General features: G+C 37.6%; 1 protein-coding gene across 13 annotated transcripts in view; it reads right to left on the bottom strand.

Moving 5' to 3' along the window:
• Positions 1-24,703, bottom strand: part of Cobll1 (cordon-bleu WH2 repeat protein like 1) — a 151,427-nt gene that overhangs the window by 109,247 nt on the left and 17,477 nt on the right. The window contains exon 1 of one of the 13 annotated variants that reach the window (XM_087199661.1): positions 21,098-23,442. The exons of the other annotated variants lie outside the window; for them this stretch is intronic. The gene's annotated coding sequence lies outside the window, so the exon portion shown is untranslated. Of the gene's footprint in view, positions 1-21,097; positions 23,443-24,703 lie in introns of those variants that run through there. 13 annotated transcript variants of the gene reach the window in all.

Here is a 24,703-nt window from a genome sequence, read left to right on the forward strand (position 1 = left end):
TTGCTTTGCATCTTAGAGGAGACTCTGGGCTGGGACCTCAAAGCAGTGCTGGAACTTGGATGACCCTTGAAGATGGACTACATGTACTTTGCATAATGAGTTAGACATAAGCCTTTGGGGGGCCAGGTGTAGAATGTTATAATTTGGATATAAAATGTCTCTCCCAAAAATCTGTGTTCGGGGTGGGGCTCTAAGAAGCTGAAACCAATCATGGGAGTGCTATATTCATCAGATTAACCCACTGGGTGAAAACAGAGTGTTTCAAAAGGTTACATTTCACTGAGAGGCCAATGCAGAAGATCGAAAGTTTAAGTTCCACCTGGCAACTGAGCAAGACCCTGTCTTGAAATAATAAAAAGATTTGAGAATGAAGCTCAATGCAAAGCCCCTGGGTCGAATCCCCAGTACCACAAAAATAAATAGTTATATGTATGATCCTGGGTTTAAAACATTCTTAAAAGTTAAACTATAGTGACGGGATAGATCTGTAATCGTCAGGTGTTACTCTTGGGCAAGGGTCTGACTACAAAGGAATACCGAGAGATTTCTCTGCAGGGTGAAACTGTTCTGTGTCCATGAAGCTGTGCATGGGTTAAAATTCCTAGAACTGTACGTCCAGTAAAAATCCATTTTATCAGGCTGAAGATTCAGCTCAGTGGTGCCACATCTGCCTCTCAAGCACAAGGTCCTGAGTTCGATCCCTAGTACTGGGAAAAAAAAAATCCATTTTATGATGTGTTCATTTAATTTTTATAAAACATAATAGCCTTTATCATACTCAGATGGCCACATGATTTCTTATCTGTTCCTGTCCCTATTCTATTTTAAAATAAAAATAGCCATGAAAGGAGAAAATTGCATAATAATTTTTATTTCTTTTATCTGTGCATATGATGTGTATTTCCAGCTGAAGGCTTGGCTCCAGAAGGTGAGGGAGGGTATAGTACAAACTACTACAGATACATCTGGTCATCAGAATCACTGTTATGTCTTAATTCTTGAGCATTCAAAAGGGGAGAGCCATAATAATAATGAATTTTTCTGATTCTTTACAGTTACACTTCAAGTAAACAGAAAATGTTGCTGGGATGGACCTCAGCAGCATAGTATTTTCTCAGGGTATGCAAAGGCCCTGGGTTCCATCCCCAGTAATGTAAGCATGCTCACAAATATGCATAAGTAAGTAGTCACTTTATCTCTGTATTTTAGAACCTGGAAAAAGTTTACCAACTAAAGCAAAATTTATGCAAAAAAAGAGACAAAATATTAAATGTCTTTATATTTGTTAAAGTTAGTTATCAATTATCTAGAGAGCAAACCAATATTTACAAATGAATGCTAGTAATAAAGTATATTTCTCTGGAAATTACAATTAACAAACTACAAACTTTCCATTTTTGCAAACTTCAAAGTATTTCACAAATACCTGGCACATGGTTAAGTATAATTCCATAAGGTTTCATCCAATAATAACTTTTAACAGAAATACTCAACATTAACTCATAGATCAAACATGTACCTCTCTGATATAGGCTGCGATTTAGCAATACAAACATGCAAATGTGTGTGTACCTGCCTGTAATACCTCTGGGGACAGGGAATGACTGAAATGTGGAAAATGTGAATTCTCTTGGCACAGCACAATAGGAAAACATGCAGGGCAGGGTTAATTACTGAAGTCAAGAGAAGGCTATATGCCCAGCTTGCATTACATCATTCATAAGGTGGTGTTGTCCATGAACTTTCCAATAAGAGTCCATTGGGTGATGGGATAAAGGAAATTAGGACATAAATATGTTCAGGGATGTGAACTGTAGCCAACCAGTAACGAATCAGTAGAATTCTGGGATAGTTTATTTTAATACTAAGAGATTTAATTTTTTTGAAACACCAGTATTTTGGTATACAACTTTTTTAAGTCTACACAATTGCGGGCAGTATAGCTCAGTTGCAGAGTGCTTGCCTACCATGTGCAAGGCTCTTGGTCTGATCTCTAGCACTGCATGGGGAAAAAAAGAAGTCTAAACAATTCCCCAAGAAGCATTCAATTAGTTTTACTATCAAGTTCAAATAATATTTTAAAGTAAAAATCCAACTTAGAATAAAAAAGACAGGAAAAAAGGAAGAGTCCCTCTCTTTCTAAAGGACAAAACCTGCCAGTTCAATCAAAGATTATAGATTGCAATATAAATTACTAAATCAGGTTTTGATATACTCACTTAGGAAGAAAAATCACACTAAGCCCTAGCAGTCTTTTGAATAGTAGTCCTATTCAAAAGAATAAGCACCTTCATGCTTGAAGCAAGTTAAAAAAATTTTTTTTTCTTTTTCCAGTACTAGGGATTGAGCCTAAGGGTGTTCTACCAGAGCTACATCCCCAGTCCTTTTTATTTTTTATTTTGAGACAGTATACTGCATGCATGAGGACAGTCAAGATACTAAGCCCTACATACACTTGAACTGTCCCAATGAAGACAAGCAGGCTCGGTGGCAGGCTACATAAGGGCATACTTCACCTGAGTTGGAGGCAGGACATGTCAGACTAACATACCTAAACAATGAGAAAGACACAGCTAAAGAAGGAAAGAAACTCCTCCAGGCACAGATGAGAGAGAAATCCCTTAGTGACTGGGATAGCAGGAAACAAGGATGGAGAGGAAGGCCAGATCTCTTCCTGGTTGTCTCAACGAGGCCAGTGTTAGGTGTTAATATAAAAGGAAGGAAGCAAGAAGGGATGAGAGGGAGGGAAGAAATATTTTAAACAAGTGACAGTCAGAATTGCACTTCAGAGTGCTTAGCTTGGCCACAATATGAAAACCTGTTTAGAACCAAGCAAGCGCAGAGGGAGGAAAACTAGCCAAGAAACCTTGAGTGACACAGAGCAGTAACTTCCAAATGTACTTGATCACACAACTCTACCAGAAAATAACTGACTCAGCCACTCATAAACAACATCCGCTGCTCTATTCATGGGAGTTTTTAAAAAATTAAAATAAGCACAAAAAATTAAATATTAAAAATGTTTTATTAATGCTATATTAAAAGGGGGATTGACCCAGGGAGCACTGAGGTGTATCCCCAGCCCTTTTTTCACATTTTTAGACAGGGTCTCACCATGTAGTGTAGGCCGGCCTTGAACATGCCATCCTCCTGCCTCAGCCTCCTAAGTACCTTTGATTATAGGCACGTGCTACCACAGACAACAGGATATAAATCTTTATTTCAAAGATTCTAATAACTGCTTTGGGAGACTCAATTTATGTCAGATCTGATTATTTCTTACAACTCGGATTGCAAAAATCCTAGAGCAATTCAGTAACTGCCAACTCTGCCACTTTCTTGTGTTTCACTGTGTTCATATTTTCATTATACGCAATGTGAGATTTTTTTTTTTTTTTTTTGCAGACAGGTATATACCTGTCCATGATGAATACTAGTTTATAAGTAATTTGACTTGTAAAGCACCAGATGCATGCAATTCTTAATATGCTGAAAGGCAACAACCTTGTGAGACTAGCGAGGAGTCCCACAAAACCCCTCACCTCCCACTGCCAACTCGAGCACACGTGACTTGCACACTGAGTGACAGGTCCTATGGTCTCTCCACAGTTTAGATTTCAAAAAAGTTTGACTTTTGCTTTTAAGATTATATTTTAACAAATGCTCTAAATTCCCTTTCTTAAACCATTCAGTCGTTTTATAGTACACTGCATTCTTTTGTAGATTCTTCTGGTCTGAAAGACAAATGAAGACAGCTTAATATGGCTAAGGGACAAAGATGCATATTTTCCATATTAATTTCTTAATCAGACTTCATTCGTAGCGCAATTTTAGGTTTATGAAAAACTGATTAGAAAGTATAAAGTATCTCCACATCCTCTTTGTCCACCCCGCCCCATGCACACTGTTTCTTTCATATACTGTGTGGTACATTTCATAGCTGACAAACCAAATTTGTTACACTGTTCACTAAAATCCATAGTTTGCATTAGGTTCACTCTGTGCTGTACAGTTTCATGGGCTTTGAAAACTCTGCTCCTCAGTACTCTATCAAATATTGTTTTGCTGCCCTAAAAAATCCCATGACACACTTACTTGTACTTCCCTCTCCCATCCAAAGCCCAGTTGATCTTTTTTGCTGTCCCCATGGTTTTGGCTTTTCCAGAATGTCATGTAGTGGAAATCATATAGATGTAACCTTTTAAGACCAGCTGCTTAAGGTTCCTCCATGTCTGTTACCAGTTTGATAGCTTTCTTTTATCATGAATTATTTCATTGTGGATATACAAACCATGGTAAGTAAACTTCAGACAAGTCTAGGATAAGTATTTTAATTATTTTTTTATTCTTAAGTTCTTTTATTGGTACATTTTAGTACACAATAGGTTTACATTTATCATTGGGTGCTTGTACCTGTACATGATGTATCTTGGTTTTTCCCCCATTACCTGTGCTCCCTTCACCCCCTCCACCCTTCCTTATTTACATAGACTTCATTTCCATTTTTTTTTCTTTTCTCATAATTTTTCCTTTTCCTTCTTTCTGTTCAGTATTTTAATTTTTAAGGGGAAATAACACTAACTTCCCACCAATGAGTAGAGATGGTGGGCCACAAAACTGAGTCTGGCACTTTCTGCCACTGTTAACAATGAGCGTGACTTTTCCTTTCATTAATTAATACATGAATAGTGTTCTACCAACTAAGCATTTCTTGAATTCTTGCAATAATCTTACTAGCACCACAGTAATTTAGTTTTCTTTAGGGTTTTTACAGCGATAAGAAGAGAAGATGGTTTTTCATTTTGTGCAATTTCCTCTTAAAATGTCAGCAGAAATGTGCTCACTGTGTAAAATAAACTTGAACTTCCTAGCTTCTTCTATGTGTTGCAAAGCTGTAAAGAATGTGTCATGTAATCCTTGGAAGAATGAATAATGGATTATATCTGACTCCAGCGTCTTCTAGAGGGAACGTAGCTCTCTGATAATTTTCACTTTTTTTCTTTTTCATTCAATAACAAGAGATTGTACCCAGGGCCTTGTACATGCTAGGCAAGAGCTCTGACCTATATCCCCAGCCCTCTTTATTTTTCTCTGTAACAAGGTCTCATCAGGTTGCCCAGCCTGGCCTCAAACTTGCCATCCTCTTGCTCAGCCTCTCAAGTAGCTGGAAAACAATCATACACCACCATAGCCGGCTCACTCTTTTTCTATGATTGATTAGACAGCTCTAATTCTTGATTCCATTTTTTAATTTATATTTGTCCTTCAAAAGTCAAACATTTCATTTGGAATTTCTAACCCAGTATCATATTACATCTAATGTTCTTGTAATTTAAAAACTCATAACTATTATAATTTTTTATTTTCATCATTAAATTTTTAAGACATCCTTGTTGGCCGCCTCCCAAAAGTAGTTTTTTCAATTTTATATTTGCTAAATCCTTAATTACACTTTCTCTTTCCCTTATTTGTTTTTGCTTTGTGAGTTGAATTTCTTAGTTCATATTATATCATTTTTAAATTTTAATAATACCATACACATTTCCTTTCTAAATACAGTCCACTACTAATCTTGGAATTTTTAAATTTTCTAATTGACATTATGATTTCTTCTTAGCTACTCTGTATTTAGGTGAATTTGAATATTTCCAAGGATTGAGTTTATTTTTGTTTGAAGTATATTTTAAATAATATTTTTGAGTCAAAGAATGCCTCGAAAAAATTCATTTTTGTTGAAATTAACTAGGTTTTCTTTCTGGTCTGGTCTATAATTAGTTTCACAAGATCCTTAAATACCCTAAGCACAATTTATGTTAGTCTTGCGATTTGGGGTCTTTTTATTTAGTAGATATTATCTTTAATGCTATGCCCTTGCTGGATTATACAAGTCTTTAGAGACTTCTGGAAAGTATGGCCTTTGTGGTAAAGTCTGTGGTTGGTTGGATGGTCAGAGATGAGATTTACTATGTAGTCCAGCTTACTATATAACCCAGACTGGCCTCAAACCCATGGCGATCTCCTTGCCCAAGTGCTAGGATTACAGGCATCTGTCACTATGCCCAGTTCATGGGTTTTTTGTCTAATTCTTGTTTCTGTCTCCTCTCTTTCAGATAAAGCTATTTGCTACCAACAGTCCATCAACATTATTCTAAACTGCCCGCATCTGCCTTTAGTTTTGAACTCAAGCAGCTTGTATTAGAATGAAATGTTAAAATCAATAAGGTTTAAGCAAGGAACCTGTTAATACCCTTTAAGAAAAAATGCTTGATCTTTGTGAAACCCCCTTTAACTACTCTGACCTTATATTATTTACTGAACTACCTTGTTTTTAGTTCAGTTTTCCAGGGTACAGAGTAATTTTTATTACATTTTTAAACTATGTAAGTACACTGAAAAACCTAAAAGCCCTAGTGTTTTTTTCCAAAAAAAACTTAACATAGTGGTTTCAATTAAATAACACAAATATCTACAATATCTTAGTCTTTTCTATATCATGCATTTGAAAAAGGTTAAGTAGAACAGCTTAAACCAGAAATAGCTGGTTTGTTGCCCCACTCACCAGTCTTAAAAAGTACGAACAATGTTTCTTTTTATAGCCAAACAATACGGTACTTTCTACAACATTCACTAAATAGTCTCCATCCATGTTAAAAAGCCACACTGGACCAAAACCTGAAATTTTCTTTTTAAATCAGACTGTGTCATGTTTAAATAATACCATACATGAAGTAGCTGAAATATTCCTATTCTTGTCTACAACCATCTTTAAATTAGATATTAATACAATTTATACTTGGCTCTTAAGATTTAACCTCCATTGATCTGTGTCCACATTGCAGTAGAAATCAGAGTTGAAAGATGCAGGTAGTTTATGTATTTTAGTACTCTGGTGGTGTTCATTAATACTTATATAAGTCATTTTTAAAATATTCAACTACAAAGGAAATACTAATTAAGCATCAAATCCGATGAATTTTTATTTCTGCATTGTTCAATAAAATGTCCCTAAATAGCAAGATCCCAGTTTCTGAATCATTCTGTGGGTTATTTCCCATCTGTAACATCAGGAGATTAACAGAAAAAAATCTTTTTTTGTGGCCTAAAAGATCTGAAAGATTAGTTAAGATAAATGAAAAATATAGAATTGGTCTTTGAAGAACTAGCAGTGAAGTCTCATAGTACTAAGGCAGTTCAAAATCAAACAATGTCAAGAAGATATTTAACTATCATTTACTATATTTCTGATATTTGGTTGTAAAGAATATAAACTATAACAAAACAAACTAGGATTTCTTTCAGAAACCTGTCATTTATCAATTTAAGATAATATAGGTATCTCATTATGCCTCTAAGAGGACATATATTCTTGGACCATTATATACTTGTACTTTGTTATATGCAAATAATGCTTTTTGGGGTGTTTTTTTTTTTTTTTTGGTACCAGAGATTGAACTCAGGACCTTGCATTTGTGAGGCAAGTGCAGTGCCTCTGAGCTAAATCCTTGGCCCTGTTGTTTTTTCGAGACTGGTCTGTCTCACTTATAGTCCAGATTGGCCTTGAACTCCTGATCCTCCTGTCTCAGCTTCCTCAGTGCTGGGATTTTAGGTGAGCACCACCACACGCTCCTTAAAAATAATATTTTCACAACATCCAAATAAATCATCTATGTGACTATAATAAGCATTATTAAACATGTCACAAAATTTGTAATTCTCCAAAGTGCTAGAGTTCTTAATTCTGAATTTTATTCAAATTTCCTAAAGGGAATTCAGGTGTCACAGATTTGGTTCACAATGAGAGCTTTAAAGGGAAAATTCTATCTTAAGCAAAAGTTATTTAAAAAGAAATATAGGGGAGAATGAAAATATACAAAAAAAGCATGTGCCTTGCTTGCAGTATCGATTTGTCAGTCTACTGACTTTGCATGGAGGCCATCAGACTTGCAGTGACAAGCTAGATAACTAAGGAAAACAAAACCTAGAATGAGTCAAGGAAGAAAATGGTAGCCAAAACTTGCATAATAGACATAATCACTTCAAAGAAAATCCCAGCGGCAACAGCAGAGCACTTCTGATTCCAAACTGTTGTATCATCTTGAGCGAGCTCTCCATCGAACAAAGGACAGCAATGAATAACATAGGAGTCATTCGCACCCATAGGTCAGAAGAGTCAGACATGAGGAAGATGAAGAGACGCCTTGGCCCATTAATTGTGTTTTGCACTCCTTTTTATGACTGCATAAGAATGATATAAATGACAAAACTCCTTTCAGTTTCATTAAATGTAATATAAAAGCTAAGTGGTAATGTAAATTCTTCTATATCTCAATTGTGATGGTATTATTACTGTATATGTATTTGTCAAAACTTAAACTACACATCAAATTAGATAATTTATGATAAATTATACATGCACAAAAGTTTCAAAGGAGTGCTCCAGTTCAACTGGCAGTAGTTTTTTAGTGGCATATAAAATAATGGAGACTAACACTTGATGGAATCCTAGATTCAACGAAATAGGGTGCATCTAAAAATTGATTATTTAAGCCACTCATATTGATGTACATCTGTAATCCCAGCACTAAGGAGGCTGAGGTGAGAGGATCACTATGAGTTCCAGGCAAATATGGGCAATATAGAGAGTTCAAGGCCAGCCTGAACTACATATGACAAGACTGTTTCAAAAAAATAAAGTAAAAATTGGCTATTTAGAGTTTTATCATTCTATCATCTGTGAGCAGATGGATCAGACTTTCCATTCCCAAATACAAACATGTGGAATAGTTTCTATTTTCTTGGTTTTAAGACTACCAATTTCAAAAGGGATTCTAACTTCTGGAAAAATCAGTTATATTTTTTAAAAAATCTGTCTTAAAGACATTAAGGATGGAATCAAGACTCTTTGAGTAAAAAAGTGATACATTCAAAAAGTATATCCAGATCTGTCATTATGTTAAGACTAAGAATAAATTAAAACCTGGGCAACAATCCAAAGTTCAGGGAAAAAAGTTTCCATTTATATTCCCCAAGTTAAACTTTAAAAGCATCTAGACAGATCAACCTAAATTCATAATTCTGTGGCAGCCTTTTTGATGAGGTTTTAACAACTCATGCAAAGATGTCAAGAAATGCTTGGTTTCATTATAAAACTAAAACAGTGTAACTAGATTTCTCATGATCCCCACCCCATTTGGCTAGAGCGACCTCTGCAGTAAGCAGGACAACCCATTTCAAACTGAGGATCTGAAATTTTTTTTGACATCACAACTAGCTAGAGGTATACTATTTTTAGCAACACCTAGCACCACAAATTACAGAATAAAACAATTTTATTTCTGACACCTGTTGTATTATGCAAAAACTAGGCCAGCCAAGAACACTTGAATGTCTTGATTCTGAATGCCTGCTCTACGGAAAAATTGAAACCATAGTATTTTATAACGACACTATTCTAGTAGATTTTAATTGTGTCAACTAATGAAAAATAAAGTGGACTACAGTGTATTCGGTATTTGTGATTTATATAGTGAAGCAGGTTCGCATAATTGTCCCTATTTCCCTAAGATTTTGTGAACTATTTAGTTCACATTTATTACTTGCCCAATCATATTCTACAGCAGTGATGGTGAACCTTTTAGCGCTTTCGATGATAAATTGCCAGCTGCAGCACAAATGCCTCAGGTTTACCACCACTATAATCTTGAGTGAGATATTAAAGATAATTCTCAGCTGGGAATGTAGTTCAGAGGTAAGTGCCTGCCTAGCATGCTTGAGGCTTTGATCCCTCAAACCGGATTTAAAAAGCTAAATTTCATTTATTTAAAAATTCCATTTCTAAATGAAATGAATTTTTAAATGAAATAATGAAAATTTTTTTTCATTAGAAAAATTTTCCATGAAAGAGTGAACAAGTAGCAGTATTTGCAAAACTACAGAGGCCAGGACAGATCAGAGGCTAAGTAACTGTGAATGGTCTGAGACAGCACTGCCTACCACCTTGCAGTTGTCCACTCTGGCAAGGTGTTACTTTTCTGTCTAGATTTCTCCAGTTGTAAAAGAAGTACCTTAGCACCCACTTGTGAGTTGTATGAAAATAAAATACACGGTAAGCTCTTAGTACATTGTCTGGCATATAGTAAGCCCTTAATAGGTGTTAACTGATTTCTATCTTAAAAAAAAAAAGCCCCGATTCCTTTTAACCTAAGTCATGTGAAAATAAAGGCATTATTTAGATGGGCATTGGCAGCTGGCTGTACCTCCCAGTACAAGAAAATATAAATAATATTTTTGTATTTTTCTTATAAATATGGCATAATCAAATTTCCTTCAAACAACTCAAATTATGGCTCAATTATTCACTTCAAGTATTTCATTACTGACATCTTTAAAGAAATTATTTCTCTACATATGAGACCAAAAAAATTACATTTCAAATTTTAAAAATACTGAATTTTAAATTTTTCCAAAATTTGATTTTACAAAGTGATATATATTTCTAATTATGGTATAAATAAGTATATCATCAAGTGGGTTAATGTAATGCAAGTGTTGAAACTGTCACAACATTTTGCCTCTTCACTGGATGCAGTTGCTAGTTTAAATCCTTTATCACAGCCAAATAGAACACTATGCTAAAGAAAATGCACAGTCATAAAAGATCTTTGTTTAATCAACAACAGGAACTTCACAGGCATGCACTCACTAACTACTGGATAAATCACAAAAGACTAAGAAATCTCCTGGGAAAAAGCAAATGGTACAAAGTACAGTAATAAGGTAAAACTTATCAGTGAAGAAGGATTTTATCTCCAATCATAGCTTAGCTAAGAGTCAAGTGTCAGAAACAGTATTATTCTATGATGTAACTCACTTCCATCATCCAAATGCAACTTCAAGGGTGGTGTTGGTTATTTCCCTTTCAAGCATCGACAAGAAGTAAAAAAATGATGAGTCATTTATTAAGTGAAAGCATGTCTGTCACACTGAAAATAAGAATTAGACAACAAAGTAACAAAATAAATACAAGGCTTCCTTCCAATTTCAACTCCAGTGTTTACTCTCCAGCGTGTAGAGTACAATGTTTACTCGCAGCATGTGGGCTGCAGGAACTCAAGGTATTTACAAGAAAACTTCAGTGGACAAGCTGTACATTTCAATAATTTTTATATGATCACATGATTATTTGAGTCATTTTATATAAAAAGCAAAAGAAGAAAAGGAATGAGAAATAAGATTTTAGACCCCTACCACTGTGTGCTTTACATACACTCACACACACACACACACACACACACACAGTTTTAACGCCCACTTTATAGGGAACAGTGGCTCAGAATTTAAGTGACTTGCTCAGGGTCACTCAAGAAGAAAACTAGCATATCTCTGATTCAGACCTGTCTGTGTAACAAAATCAGAACAAGCAAGAGCAACACTTTAAAGTTTTGGAAAACCAGTCTCTAACGAAAGCCTTTTACATGGTATATATTAAAATACCATAATTTCAATAGATGGGCCCCAGTAATAAGGTACTAAGTATGAATTAGCCTGGAAAAGTTGCTTCACCTCTCATTGTCTCAGTTTTCTTTTCTCTCTTTTTTTGCATCTGATAAGCAGGGACAATCACAGTAGCAGCAGCTCTTGCACAGGTTGCCATAAGGACAAAACATTGTATGTAATATGTTTAATATAAGACAGCATCTAATAAAGTTCCAGTAAATGTTGGTCACCTCTTGTTCTCATATGTAAAATTCAAGAGTCTTTTACTCTCCACTGGTCATCAGTTGAGAGCTTTCTGAAAAACGGACTGAGTTCCTCTATCTCCTGATCTGACAGTCTAGCACACAGGAAGTGGAACAGTGTGCTGACTGGGTGGGCCAGGTGAGGTACAGGCTTGGGGTGGAGGGGACCAGATGTGGTGGGGATGGCATCTGAGCTGTAGAGTTACGGCCAAGGATCCACAGTGTAGCTCCAAACAACCCAATCTGTTTCTCCCTGTGAGCCTTTGCTTCCTTCTCTGTAGCATGGGAGTCAGAATAGAACTCTAGCATCATTTCATGGCTTGAATAAGAACCCTACTAGCTCATTTTGCAGCCTGTAGCTCAGTGCCTGCACCTAAAGCTCACTTCCTTGCTCTGGATGTAAGAATACTGGACTTAGAGGCCGATGGATTTGGGTTGAAGTCCCAGCCCCACTGTGAGATGAAGGTGGACAGTACCAATATAATCGGTTTGGGCCGGGTATTTAGCTCAGTCTTTCCGGCGCCTGCCACGCAAGCGCAAGGTCCCGAGTTGGATCCCCAGTACCAAAAACAAAGAAACAAACCAATATCATAGGTTTGTTGAGTGGATTTTGATGCAATGTGCACATAAAACATTTAGTATAGCAAGACCTCAACAGATGACTCTGAGTCATTGTTGTAGCTGGAAATTCTAAGAAGGTAGAAGGAGGAAACAGACATTATGTGAAACAGACCTGAGACCAGGGGATTCACATTCTAACACTTATTTGACCAATTCTGCTAAATTCTGTAATATAGATTCTTCTTTTCTCAAAAATGAATACTGCATTTTCCTCAGGCAGTTAGAGACGGAAAATTTGTATTGCTATCTTAATGGAAAACTAACATTGCTTAACATGAGAAGGAAAACTTAACCTGAATACTGTGGAAACAAAACAGTCCATTAAATTATAGGCAGTAAATGATAGGTAACTGAAAAAGGGCTAATTTACACTGTGTAACTGCATGTAGTCAGATTGCATAAACTCTATAAAGTTCCCAACTCACACCTGGCACTTGACTGACACTGCATCAGTGACTGTTCCCCAGAATCTCACTTACTGAAGATTTACTTAATGCACACTTACACCTGCCAAGCATTGTTTTAAGGGCTCTGAGCTTATTAACACATTTAATCCCTTTCACACCTGTTAGAGTAGGTGCTCATCATTCCTATTGTACAGCTGCAGGAAATTAATTCCAGAAAGGTTAAACTACTTGCCCAAGGTCACAGGAAGGAAGGAGGGGTCTAAGTATAACAGAGGCTCCTCTTTCCCTTCTGCCCTTCCACTTCCCTCCCTAACCCTTTGGTTTAAGAGAAGCCCTACCTAGATGTTAACTGCTAAACTCTTCCTCAGAATCACAGAAACTGGGTGGCCTTTGTAACATCCTCCTTAGTAGCTAGTGGCAGGAGATGGAAATCCATTGAGATGTTCTGACAAGACACAGCCCTGGGACTAAGACTGCATCCAGTCTCCTGCCTCCTCCTCTACCAATAAAAGCCTTCATGCCAGTGAGCCAGGGACATGAGGGCTTTGAGGAGCTACCCCCTCTTCCTTGTTATTTGAGACAAGGTGTCACTATGCAGTCCACACTCCCCAGTGCTAGGAATACAAGCTTACAAGTGTGTGCCACCCAGTTCTTCTACCTCTTCAAGGGCCAGTGTTGCATACTTAGTTCCTTCCTACCAACAGCTGTCTCCCAAAGACTGGTACTCAGTGTTCATGGGGCAGGCATCCAGGACACTGGACTCTGGTAACATAAATGCTTGACAAATGAATAGTCATCTAAGAATTTCCCATTCACAGATAGCTCAATGTGTGTTTCTTTTTCCCACAATGACTCCAAGTTAGATTTGCGCCACTGAGGAGCACAGACTTTGAAATAAAACAGACCTGACATGAAAACCTGACTCCATCTCTTACTTAAGCTCACTTAAGAAGCCTGTATGAGCTTCCTATCTCTCCTCTATAATAAGGGCTACGACATCAATCCTACAGGGTGTTTCTATAAGGATTTGATGGGCCAGTGCCTGTGAAGTTACTGCCATAGTACTTGATATTAAAAATATCAAAAGATAAGCATTTATACATTTTCAAATAAAACATAACAATTACTCTAATTAGCTAAAGATCCATACATTGTTTCCAAAATGTTCCTTTTCATACAGCCTCAAATCCACACCCAGATTCTTCTACCCAACCTATGAAAGAGGGAGAAAAGAGGAAAAAGGCAGGAAATAAGTAACTAATTCAAAATCACAAATTTTTCCACAATATCCCTCATTGCAAGAAGTAAAATTTCTAAGCCATCAAAAAATCCTAATTATGGAGAAAACAATTATTGAAACCCATTCTGGAAAAAAAACTCTGTTAGCAAGGATTGCTGTGTACACAAAAAGAATAAGTCTTGCCCTTAAGAAATTAACAGTTTGGGGGAAAAAACAAGCTCATAAACAAAAACAGGAGACAGAAGGTAAGATATGCACTAACAGAGGGCAGCAGAAATGTATTTGGCTTAAGGGTCTGGGAAAGCTTCAAGGAGAAGGTGGAATTTGGAATTGGGCCTTGAAGAATGTGTGGATTCCTCTGGTCACTGACATGGGCCAGTAGAATTCCACTAAGCAGCAGCTCTAGGCAAAGGCAAGGAGGCGTGAAACTAGAATTCAGAAGCCACAGTTGACCTCCCAAGTCTGAAATGAATGTGAACAGACAGAGGGTGTGGGAGTGAGGACATGAAGGAGAGTTAGGACCAGGCATCCATGCATTCTTGCTAAGTAATTGTGGTGGATTAACTAATGGACAGCTTGGAACACCAGCTGAACTGAGTCAGCATGGTTCTGGGAGTGGAAGACCCACCTGAGGATTGTTGCCAATGGCATAAAAAGAGAACAGGTAGGGAAGATGGTTGGCTGATTTTCTTGGAGAAGCTTACCATGGCTGGTTTTACTGATACAAACTTGGCTGTTCTCATCATCAAAGGAGCTCAGGTCCTCGCCTTGAGTGTTGCTTCCTGGCTCCAGTGCAGATTCCTCAGCCTGTTGGCACAGATCCTTCACCCCACTGGCACAGACTTTCTAGCTTCTATCACTGGCCTTTGGGCCTTTCCGGTGCAGATCCTCGATACAGGCTCGAATGAGACATTGCCTTGAGTTCTAGTCCTTCAGCTGAATTTGTGAGGGACATTTCTGTGGGATCCAGGCCCTCAGCTGGATTCTTCAGGTCTCTAGCGTGAGGACAGATCTCTTGTACTCCTTTGCACTTGACTTTTTAGGTGAATATTAAATCTATTCCCTTGCAAGCAATGACTACAACAAGACTACAGGATCTCTCCTTTATTTTACAGCCAGCAAAGACTTTCTGGCTTTCTGGGGAAGGAGATGGGAGCCTGATATGAACTGGTTCATGGTTTAGAAATATCCTTATAGTACATTAAATATTAAAATAAATAAATGAAAACCCAAGGCTTCTTAAAAGAGATTATCAAGGCAGGCCTAAACTAGAACATTAAGAAATAAATATTGGGCCAGGGATTTAGCTCAGTGGCACCGCCCCTGCCTTGCAAACGCAAGGTCCTAAGTACGATCCCCCCGTACCAAAAAAAGAAAGAAAGAAATATTAACCCAGACAAGGTGGTGCACACCTGAAATCCTAGCACTCAGAGAGGCTGAGGCAGAAGATCACAAGCCCAAACTCAGCCTGGGCAACTTAGTGACTTAATGAGACCCTGTCTCAAAATAGGAAAAAATTTAAAGAGAGCTAGGGATGTAGCTCAGTGTGAAGACTGTGGGCTTAAGCCCCAGCAATGCAAAAGAAAGAAAAATTTAAAATATGCTATAAAAATCTATAGGATGTACTAAATTATAATCCCTACAAAGACAGACTTTCACTCAGGGTAAAAGTCAATGGCCGGCTGATTGGAACTGGGACAAGAGGGGCTGACAATATGTGTCACCAACAGTCAAAATAACCACAGAGAGATGCTAAGTGTTGGTTCAATATTACCAAGGACAGCTACACTAGATACACTAAAATAAGAGATATCGGGTGAGTGAAAACAGCCAAGGTCCCAAGGCGCTTGTGGTATGTGTAAAAGTCAGGTTGGGAATGTAATCAAGGTTCTGGGAAGGTTGGCTTCATAGCAGGCTCAGATTTTGAAGGCCACAGAATTCAAGATCCAGGCTGAAAGGGCAAACTCTTAGTGACAGTCAGAGTCGAGCCTAGGAAAATGGAATGAACTTCAGGCAGGAAGGAGTCCAGGGAGGCACACAAATTTTAGAGAAGACCGGAGCTCCCTTAGATGTCGAGCACACCAAACAACAGAGCTTTAGTAGCAAGAATAACCCCAGCCACACCCACTGGTGGAAAAGGTTAAATCCAGATAAAACTTTCAAACCCACAGTAGAAAACCCTCAATCCAAAGGGCTGATGGAATGCAAACTAAAATTGTGGTATGTGGTGGCACCCGCCCACAATCTCAGCATCCCAGAGGCGGCAAGAGGACAACACTAGTTCCAGGCTGGCCTGAACTATATAGAGAGACCAGGTCTAAAAAACAACCAAAAAATTGTGATGTATAAACATAAATTTGTAACAAATGTTGCTCTGAACTCCTAAGCTAAATGTCCTTATCTGAGTGTAATGTTATATGCTACAAAAAAAAAAAGACAACACAAGTGAGATAAAAATACTATCTCTCTAAAACAAGACAGAACCTGGGTGTGGTGACCCACACCTGTAATCCAAGCATCTAGAAGGCTGAGGCAGGAAGATCACTGAGTTGGGGGCCAGCCTGGGTACATAGTGAGACCCTGTCTCAAATAAACAAAACAAGACATGTTAAGCACAACAAAAAAATCAGTCCACTATAACCTTTGAAGAACTTAACACAACTGAGCCCAGTTTTACCTTTAACCTTGCCTGCCCCTACCCAACTCCTATGTTCTGCTCAAAAGAAACTAATCCTGGTTCTCCATCATCAGTGTCCACCAGCCTGTACATCCCTCTATTTAGAATCTCTCTTCCTTTTTTGGCTCCTCAACTCCCATTTTCTCTCTCACCTCCACCCTAAAGCCCCTTGGGTTCTTAGCAAAACTGATCACTGAGCAAGTTCTTCCTGCATTCTCTACATACCTCTGCTGCAGGATCTACTCGCTTTCAAGATTAGCTAGCTCAAGAGCCAGGCCTGTGGAGCGTGCCTTTGAGCCCAGCACTTCAAAGACTGAGTCAGAAGGATTGCCAGCCTCAGGAGTTTGAGGCCAGCCTGGACTGCATCGTGAGTTCAAAGCCAGCCTGAACTACATAGTGAGACCCTGTCTCAAAAAAACAAAACAAAAAAGATTACAACAGTTCTCCCTTCCTAGAAGCCTCAGGGTTCCCACTGGCCTTACCACAGGTAGCATCACAACACTTGGTCCTTTCTATAAATTATAAACTTTTTGATTCACACTTAAATCTTACTCACTTTCTGCCCACTACTTACCCCAGTATTTGGAATTCCGTATTTTAATAATGTTGAATATATTAACATTTTTCCAATTTCTCAATAACTGATAAGGTTTTATATATTTACTTTTACACATTAATCTTTCCCATGTGAAAGACATTAAACCTTATTTCAGTTACATATTGTATTTATATACCACAACAAATTTTTTTATATATTTTTATTTTTACTTTTTGTGGTGCTGAGGATTGAACTTAGAGCCTCATGTAAAGTAGGCAAGCACCATACTACATCCTACATACTACTGAACTACATCCCCAGCCGTCAGATTTTTTAACTACAGAAATATGATAGAAGTGTTTCGTTCAGTGTAACAGTGGAATTCTAATAAATTAATCCTACACATGCTCTTAAATGGAATTCAGCATTTTCAATGACAGCTTTGTGTTTCTACCTGCTTAAAACATGCCAATTCTGAACAAGACTCACCATCCCACACCAAGAATCAGGCATTTGTTTTTCCAAGCAAAATACAGAATCAGACATGTGAACTGATCAGTGCTTGTCCTCACCATCCCATACCAAGAATCTTTATGTCCTTGGCATCACCAGCTACCTAGAACCCATCAAAACTTGCAATGCACCCTACTTTCCAGACCTCTCCCTCCATTCCCCATTGGAATACTCGGGCTGATCATTACTTCACTTCTCACTAATTAGAAAGCATTCTGATAACAATATAGTACTAGCTACTAAGTATTTATGCCTTTAAGATTCAGATCATTCCAGCTGGGCATGGTGGTACACTCTTACAACAGGAGGCTGAGAGAGGACGACTGTAAAATTCAAACACACCCTGGGCAACTTGATGTGACCCTTACTCAAAATTTAAAAGGGGGAGGGCTGGGGATTTAGTTCAGTGGTTCTGCCACCTGCCTCAAGCGCAAGGTCCCAAGTTCCATTCCCCGGTACTAAACAAACAGACAAAAAATAAAAGGGGGGGTGGATGCTGGGATGTAACTCTGTGAAAAGGCCCTGCATTCAATCCCTATCCTGAAAAAGAAAAGAAAGATAACTCTAGTAACAGTTCATATTACAAATGATGATTATGCTAGAATAATACTCTATGCTTGACACCAATGGTTCTCAACCTCTCCCGTGATCAGCACCTGAAGGGCTTATTAAACATGGGCTGGACTGTCAGACTTTCTGATTAAGTAGATCTACAGTGGGTCAGAGAAACTGCATTTTTAATCAAGTTTTCACTTGATTCTGACATTGATGTAAAGAGACTATACTTTGAGAACCATTTCACAATATCAAAATGATAAAGCTATTTAAAGACACCTGTTTAATTCAGCAGCCCTACAGATGATTTGCTCTTAGCAGAGGGCAGATATTAAGGGTTACCTATCTACTTGCTGGTAAAATGTAATGTTCTATGTCATAAAGGAGGACGAGGATGTCAGCAGAGGAAGATGATGCTGGGACCATTCAGAATATGGTTTCTGAATGGGAAAATTCAGTACAGTATAAATACCAACTCCCTACGAATTTATGTGGAAATTTAATTCAACTAATTCAATTCTCATTTCCACTTCTAAATTCTGCTTGAAAAACAAATGCGTGAGAACAGTCAAAACAATTTTAAAATAGAATATTTTAAAACATTCCTCATGCCCTGCCCTATCAGATCATTAAAACATACTGTAAGACATCTCAAGTGAAATATTTTGTATAGAAAAAAAATAGTAGAAATAAAAGAAAAGCCAGTAGCAAACATATGAATAAAAATAAGCTGAATACATGTTGTTATGGTTTGTGTTTAGATGTCCCCCAAAAGCCTCATGGGGATGAGGTGGGACTTTTTCAGAGGTAGTTAAATCTGGAATGTGTGATGCTGGGGTCAAGGGTGTGTGATTACTAAACCACTACATTCGAGTCCTTAGTTTGGCATTGCTCTAATCCCAGTAGGTAGTGTGAATAAGATAAAAGGGGCAGAAAGATGCTGTTAAACCCTCTTGTCATCTTTGCTGCCTTGTGCACGCCATGTGGTCTCTCCTCTGCCGTGCCTGTTTGCCATTCTTGCCTTGGAAACTTCTACAAACTGTGAGCCAAATAAACCCCTTCCCCTCCAACTTGGGGTGTCAGGTATTTGTCTCAGCAATAAGAGGAACGTAACTAACACATATGTCAAAGGTGCCATTTCAAATCTGTGGGTAAAGAGCAATTGTTCAAGAGATGATATTGAGGCAATCTTTTTAAAAGTTTATATCCTATACTATCTCATGCCAAAAGTTTCTAGCAAATATTTAATCCTTCATAAATTCTAGATAAGAGAATATTTTAAGACATGAAGTATGAGTATTTCTAAGAAAGACAAGGGGAAATAAATGAAATTGTTCCTTAAATCATAATGAAACTAGAATGCTAAAAATGCTTCCAAAACTAAAGCTCATGATAAATGTTGAAATTGAGCAAATGTTTAAAACACAAAACATGAAGCTGCAAAAGGTTTTATGTAGTAAGAGCTTTCACAAAATAGAGGAAGATGAATACAAAAATGTAAAATGGATCCTGTGAATTTGTATGAGAGAAGCCAGGCATGGCACTTGGGAGGCTGAGGCAGGACTGCCATGAGTTCCAGGCCAGCCTAAACTACACAGCGGGACCGCGTCTCAAAAAAAAAAAATTTGAGGAAATATTAAAACATTTGCAAAGTTTCTCAAACATCATGAATGCTTGAAGAAATACAGATTTAAAATAATTAAATATTTCCCCTCAAATAAGAAAGCATAAAGGTTAAATCAAATTGAAAAATGAAATATGAGACAAAAGCTCAGCAACAGAAGGGAATGTGCCAAAATGTCAAAGATGAAGTGAATGTGAAGCAGAAAAGGAACCAATTGTTAGGAAATCTGATATGTTTCCACTGTTTATAATCCTCAAGCCAGGATTTCACTGACTTTCATTTAAAGTGCATCCTTGACTTAAAAAGCTGGAAGATTGTTAAAGGCCTTTGTGTAGTTACTTCAGAGGAGGATAAAAAAGAATAGCTAGTTTCACCACTTGATTTTTTTTAACTTCATGAACTCTAAAAGCGCTCACCATTCAGAACAGTTTTATCCAAAGAGTAAAATGCTGTTATTTTCATAGAATATATGAGTACTGTCAGGAAACTCAATGATGCTTGACAAATCTTTAAAATTACCTATTTCTCTGAAGTTGCAAAACTGTAATGTAAGACATGCCTTCAAACTGTTTAAATAACACCAAGTGTCAGAAAGCCTTGCACTTCTTAGAAGACACGCCAGCTTAAAATGTGAACGCACTCTAGCAGGCTGTCCTCTTGCCCGACTGCAGGTCTTTCTCCGTGACTTTGAGGTTCACACCAATTTTCAGTTTATGACCAGTTGTATCCTAGCTGGGAGACCTTAAATGAAGAAAACCGCAGCTGTCTGCTGTACGATCAAAATAATAACCTGTCTTCCTCCAGAAACGGCACTGACAAATTTTAATTAGATGTGCTCATGTGGAAACCAATCTGGGCTGACATGAAGATGAGAACACCTTCATGCGGGTGTCATTGATCTCTCCACACCCAAGAGAATATGTGCTGTCAAGAGAAGACTTATCAAGAGTTTAGAAAGAAAATGCATAACCCATTCAAACAGGACTGCTTTCTTTCAAGACATGTTATCAACAATAAGTAATGGTTCTCATCTTACATATTATTTGTAGTGTAGAAGGGCTGTTTCCAGTTTGCAGATGTGAAAATTATGTGACTAATGAAAGACCAAGTAGTGAGCAGTTTCTAGTCTGTGTACAAGGAATGGAACCTGGGCCAAGGATATGGAAGCATAAAATAAAATTTACCTCCTTTTCTAAGAGGAGACTCTTTGCAGGCCCAGAGATAAGGTCTTTTCATTAGGAACCACTGCCAACAATAAAGTCCAGTGAAGAACATACTTGGTTACTTATTTTCCATCCTAGAGGAAGCGATAATAAAATTTTATAATACAGACATTGTGAGTTCACTATCTCCACATCTTACTGGGTAGAGCCTTTTCTAATGATTGCTATGCAAAGGGCTGGAAAACCTGCTTACAGAGAATCACATTCCATAAATTAATGAGTTACAAAACAGCCTTACTTATATTTGGCAAACAATGATCCTAAGCCAAGTATCAACTACTACTGAATAGAAACTGAGAGTAGGCACCTAAAAAAAAAGTCTTGTGAACTTTTCATGTGACTGATATTCAGAAACTTTAACACCTGACCTATAGGCATTTCACTGTTAAATGAAAATCACATTCAATGGGTTATTACTCTGTCAATATTTCATGGCTTTACATATAAATACTTTCAATTAATCCTCAGCATTGGCCTAGGAGATGAGTGTGTTCTCTTCATTTTCAGATGAAAAAACACAGGTTCAAAGAGGTTAGGTAATTTGTCCAAAGTCTCATAACTGTCTCAGACTATTCTCAGTCTCTTGGTTGTCCTTTTAAATAGATGAGTCACAAGTTTCAGGCAACAAAAGTGACTGCTAGAGTCCACACAGATGAAGAATAACTTCTACTGTTGCCTGGTGTCAAACTGGCAGCTCTGCCCCTGTGCCTGCTGAGCACCAGGCAGGGAAGGAATAGGCCAAAACTAACTACCCTCTTGGTGCCACAGCAATGATCTTCCTGCCTCCTGGCTTATACAATATTCCCCTTAGGAATGTCCCCTTTGGCACTCTAATGGCCCCTGCCATCCAGTCCCTTGTGATGGCAGTGTTCTCCAGACTTGCCATTAAAAATCCCAGGCTGAGAAAAGCAGTTTAGATACGTGGTTCTAGCCAAGAGGCATCAATGTTCACTTCCCAAAGTCCAGTAAGAACTAATCTTCAGGAAAATTTCAATGAAGCTAGAAGAAAACACATCCACATTTTCTATATTCATATAAACTAAAGGTTAAGACATCTTAGGAACCAGACATTATATCATCCTAGGTACAAAGAAAAGAAAACAGTATTTGAAACTGCATAGTAATTGGCATTTCAGCAATTTGGACTTCCCTTATTTTAAAACAGAGAGAGTACTGTTTAGGATCCCCTGGAGGTTGTTCAAAGATGTGTATTTGTAATAAGATTGAATCATGTTCCCATTCCTGCCAAAGTGATTTTATTCCATGAATATAATTTCCATGTACTGTGTAGTACTATTTTCAATACAATTAGCTGCTTAGTGCCTGGCCCAATATGTGGCTTAGTTGTCTTTCAGTATTTGTTAATTAAAAAAAAAAAAAGAGTGAACTGTCAATTAGAATAGAAAGATTTCTTCTTAGCTATTAAATAGCTTCAAATACAATCCTCTCCAATTAATCCAAGTTTATATCTCCTTTATATCTCTCTATCCAAAAGATCAGGTTCTTCACCTTCACCTAAGAAATCCCAAGCCTTTTCACCCCCTAGACCACACGAAGATTAATAATCAGAACTGTGTCCAAGCTTTGCCAGTACTGCTGGGGAGAAGCTAGTGTGGCCTGGGGAAAATGCAGACTGTACTTAAAGAAATGCACAACCCTGAACCACAGACAATTACCGACAGAAACCAAAGTTCATGTCACTAGCTGACTCCTCCTCTGCCTCCCAAGAACGTTCTTTTTTGGCATCTCACCTCTGATAAGTCACAGGACCGCCACACATAGATTTTCTCTGAAATTGTAATGGCTTTCATAACTTCTAGCTGTGCAATAAACCATGTGGTTGTTTTCCTCACTGCCTGCAGGATTTTAGATGATCTTCTCCCAGTCTAAAGCACATACCTTTTAAGTCAATGATTACGTTGTTGCATTGAAAATAGCTCAAATGTTGAATAGGTGAAAGACTAAAAGGCACAGACGTGCGAGCGCGCACAAACACACACACAAGCATACACGGTTCACTAACCCACCCCCAAGTGAAGAATGAACCCAGGGCCTCATACATGCTAGGCAAACACCTTACCACTGAGCTGCATCTCACATTCCTTTTTAAAAATTTTTATTTTGAGACAGGTCTAAATTGGCCAGGGTAGCCAAGAACTTGAGATCCTCTTGTCTCAGCCTCCAAAGTAACTGGGATTATGAACATACTCCACCGAGCCTAGCTCAAAAAGCATTTTAAAATGAGTATTAAATAATTAAAATAACCTACAATATAAACTTAGAGAAAGGAATATAAAAACAGTATATATGAAGTTAAAATTAAAATGTTCATTAAAAGATAAGGATAAATTGTATTTACAGAATTAACTAAATTGTTATCTGGAATAACACTGACATCAAGATATAAATCAGTATTCTTCTGATAAATTTAGGAAAGCGTTACTAATTATGTTTTCATTTTGGAAGCCTGTTATAAGCATGTTAGTCTCTGGGAAGCTCTTTAAAGAAAAGAGTAGGAACTACAATTTCCCCAAAAGTATTTGGTCATTAGAATTGTTTTTACATAAAACATGTGAATTTTTATCTAAATCAGACTACTCCTTGGGAAAGGCTAAAAATGCAAGCCATTTGCATTATTATCTCTAGGTGGCATGGATGATTACTCTTTCAAATATCCTGTGATAAGCATGTTAATTTTGTAATCAGAAAAAAAGTGCTTAGTCATACAGTATTTAAAGTCATTCCTACCATTTTTTTTAATCCTACTGGCTTTTTCACCCTGGCAGTTCTCCAAGGCAGAATGCTAAGTGATTTCAAGATGCAAATGAATTTCAAACAACACGTAGCTTCCACTCTGAGATCTGCTGCCTGTCCATGTGACACACAAGCTTCAGTTTCTTTTATACAATCTGGATAACCCCCATAGCTACCGCATGCTTGCTGCACGTGACCACTAAACGCAGTGGCATATGTCATGCATTTGACACCTACCTGGTGAACTGATATTCAACAAATACTCATTACTTCTACTGACCAGCATCATACAACCCACCACTACTGTTGTTAAACTACCACAACCTTAATCCTTAAGTGATTGGAATATGAATGAATTTGAAAAGACATTCATTTGGTATTTGGAGCATTTAAGGCCCTATATTATTTTACATACTATCTTGTGAAACACACTTAAAAGTAAATTTGTCAGGAATATCCTAATACTTTACAAACTTTCCAAGTATAGAAGCTCTGCATGAGCATACATCATTCAACCTGGATGTCCCCACTATATTTACCAAGAAAATATATCAGTCCTAACTATATCAAGAAATACTGAATAGAACTTTCTTCTCTGACAGCGGTTTTTGGTTTGGGGGGGTATTTTTGTTTGTTTGTTGGTGGTGGTTTTTGTTGAGACAAGGTCTTGCTATGTAGCCTAGGCTGATCTTGAACTTATCATGTAACCCTGTCTGGCCTCAAATTTGGGATCCTCCTGCCTCAACTTTCCAAGTGTAGGTGAGACAAGACATTATGGTGTGGCAAACTGTCTGGGAAGTGGGCATGATCTGT

Source organism: Heterocephalus glaber, unplaced genomic scaffold (assembly GCF_053883595.1).
Source record: "Heterocephalus glaber isolate CG9 unplaced genomic scaffold, H.glaber_assembly_v1.0 deba00000347, whole genome shotgun sequence".
NCBI lineage: Eukaryota > Metazoa > Chordata > Mammalia > Rodentia > Bathyergidae > Heterocephalus > Heterocephalus glaber.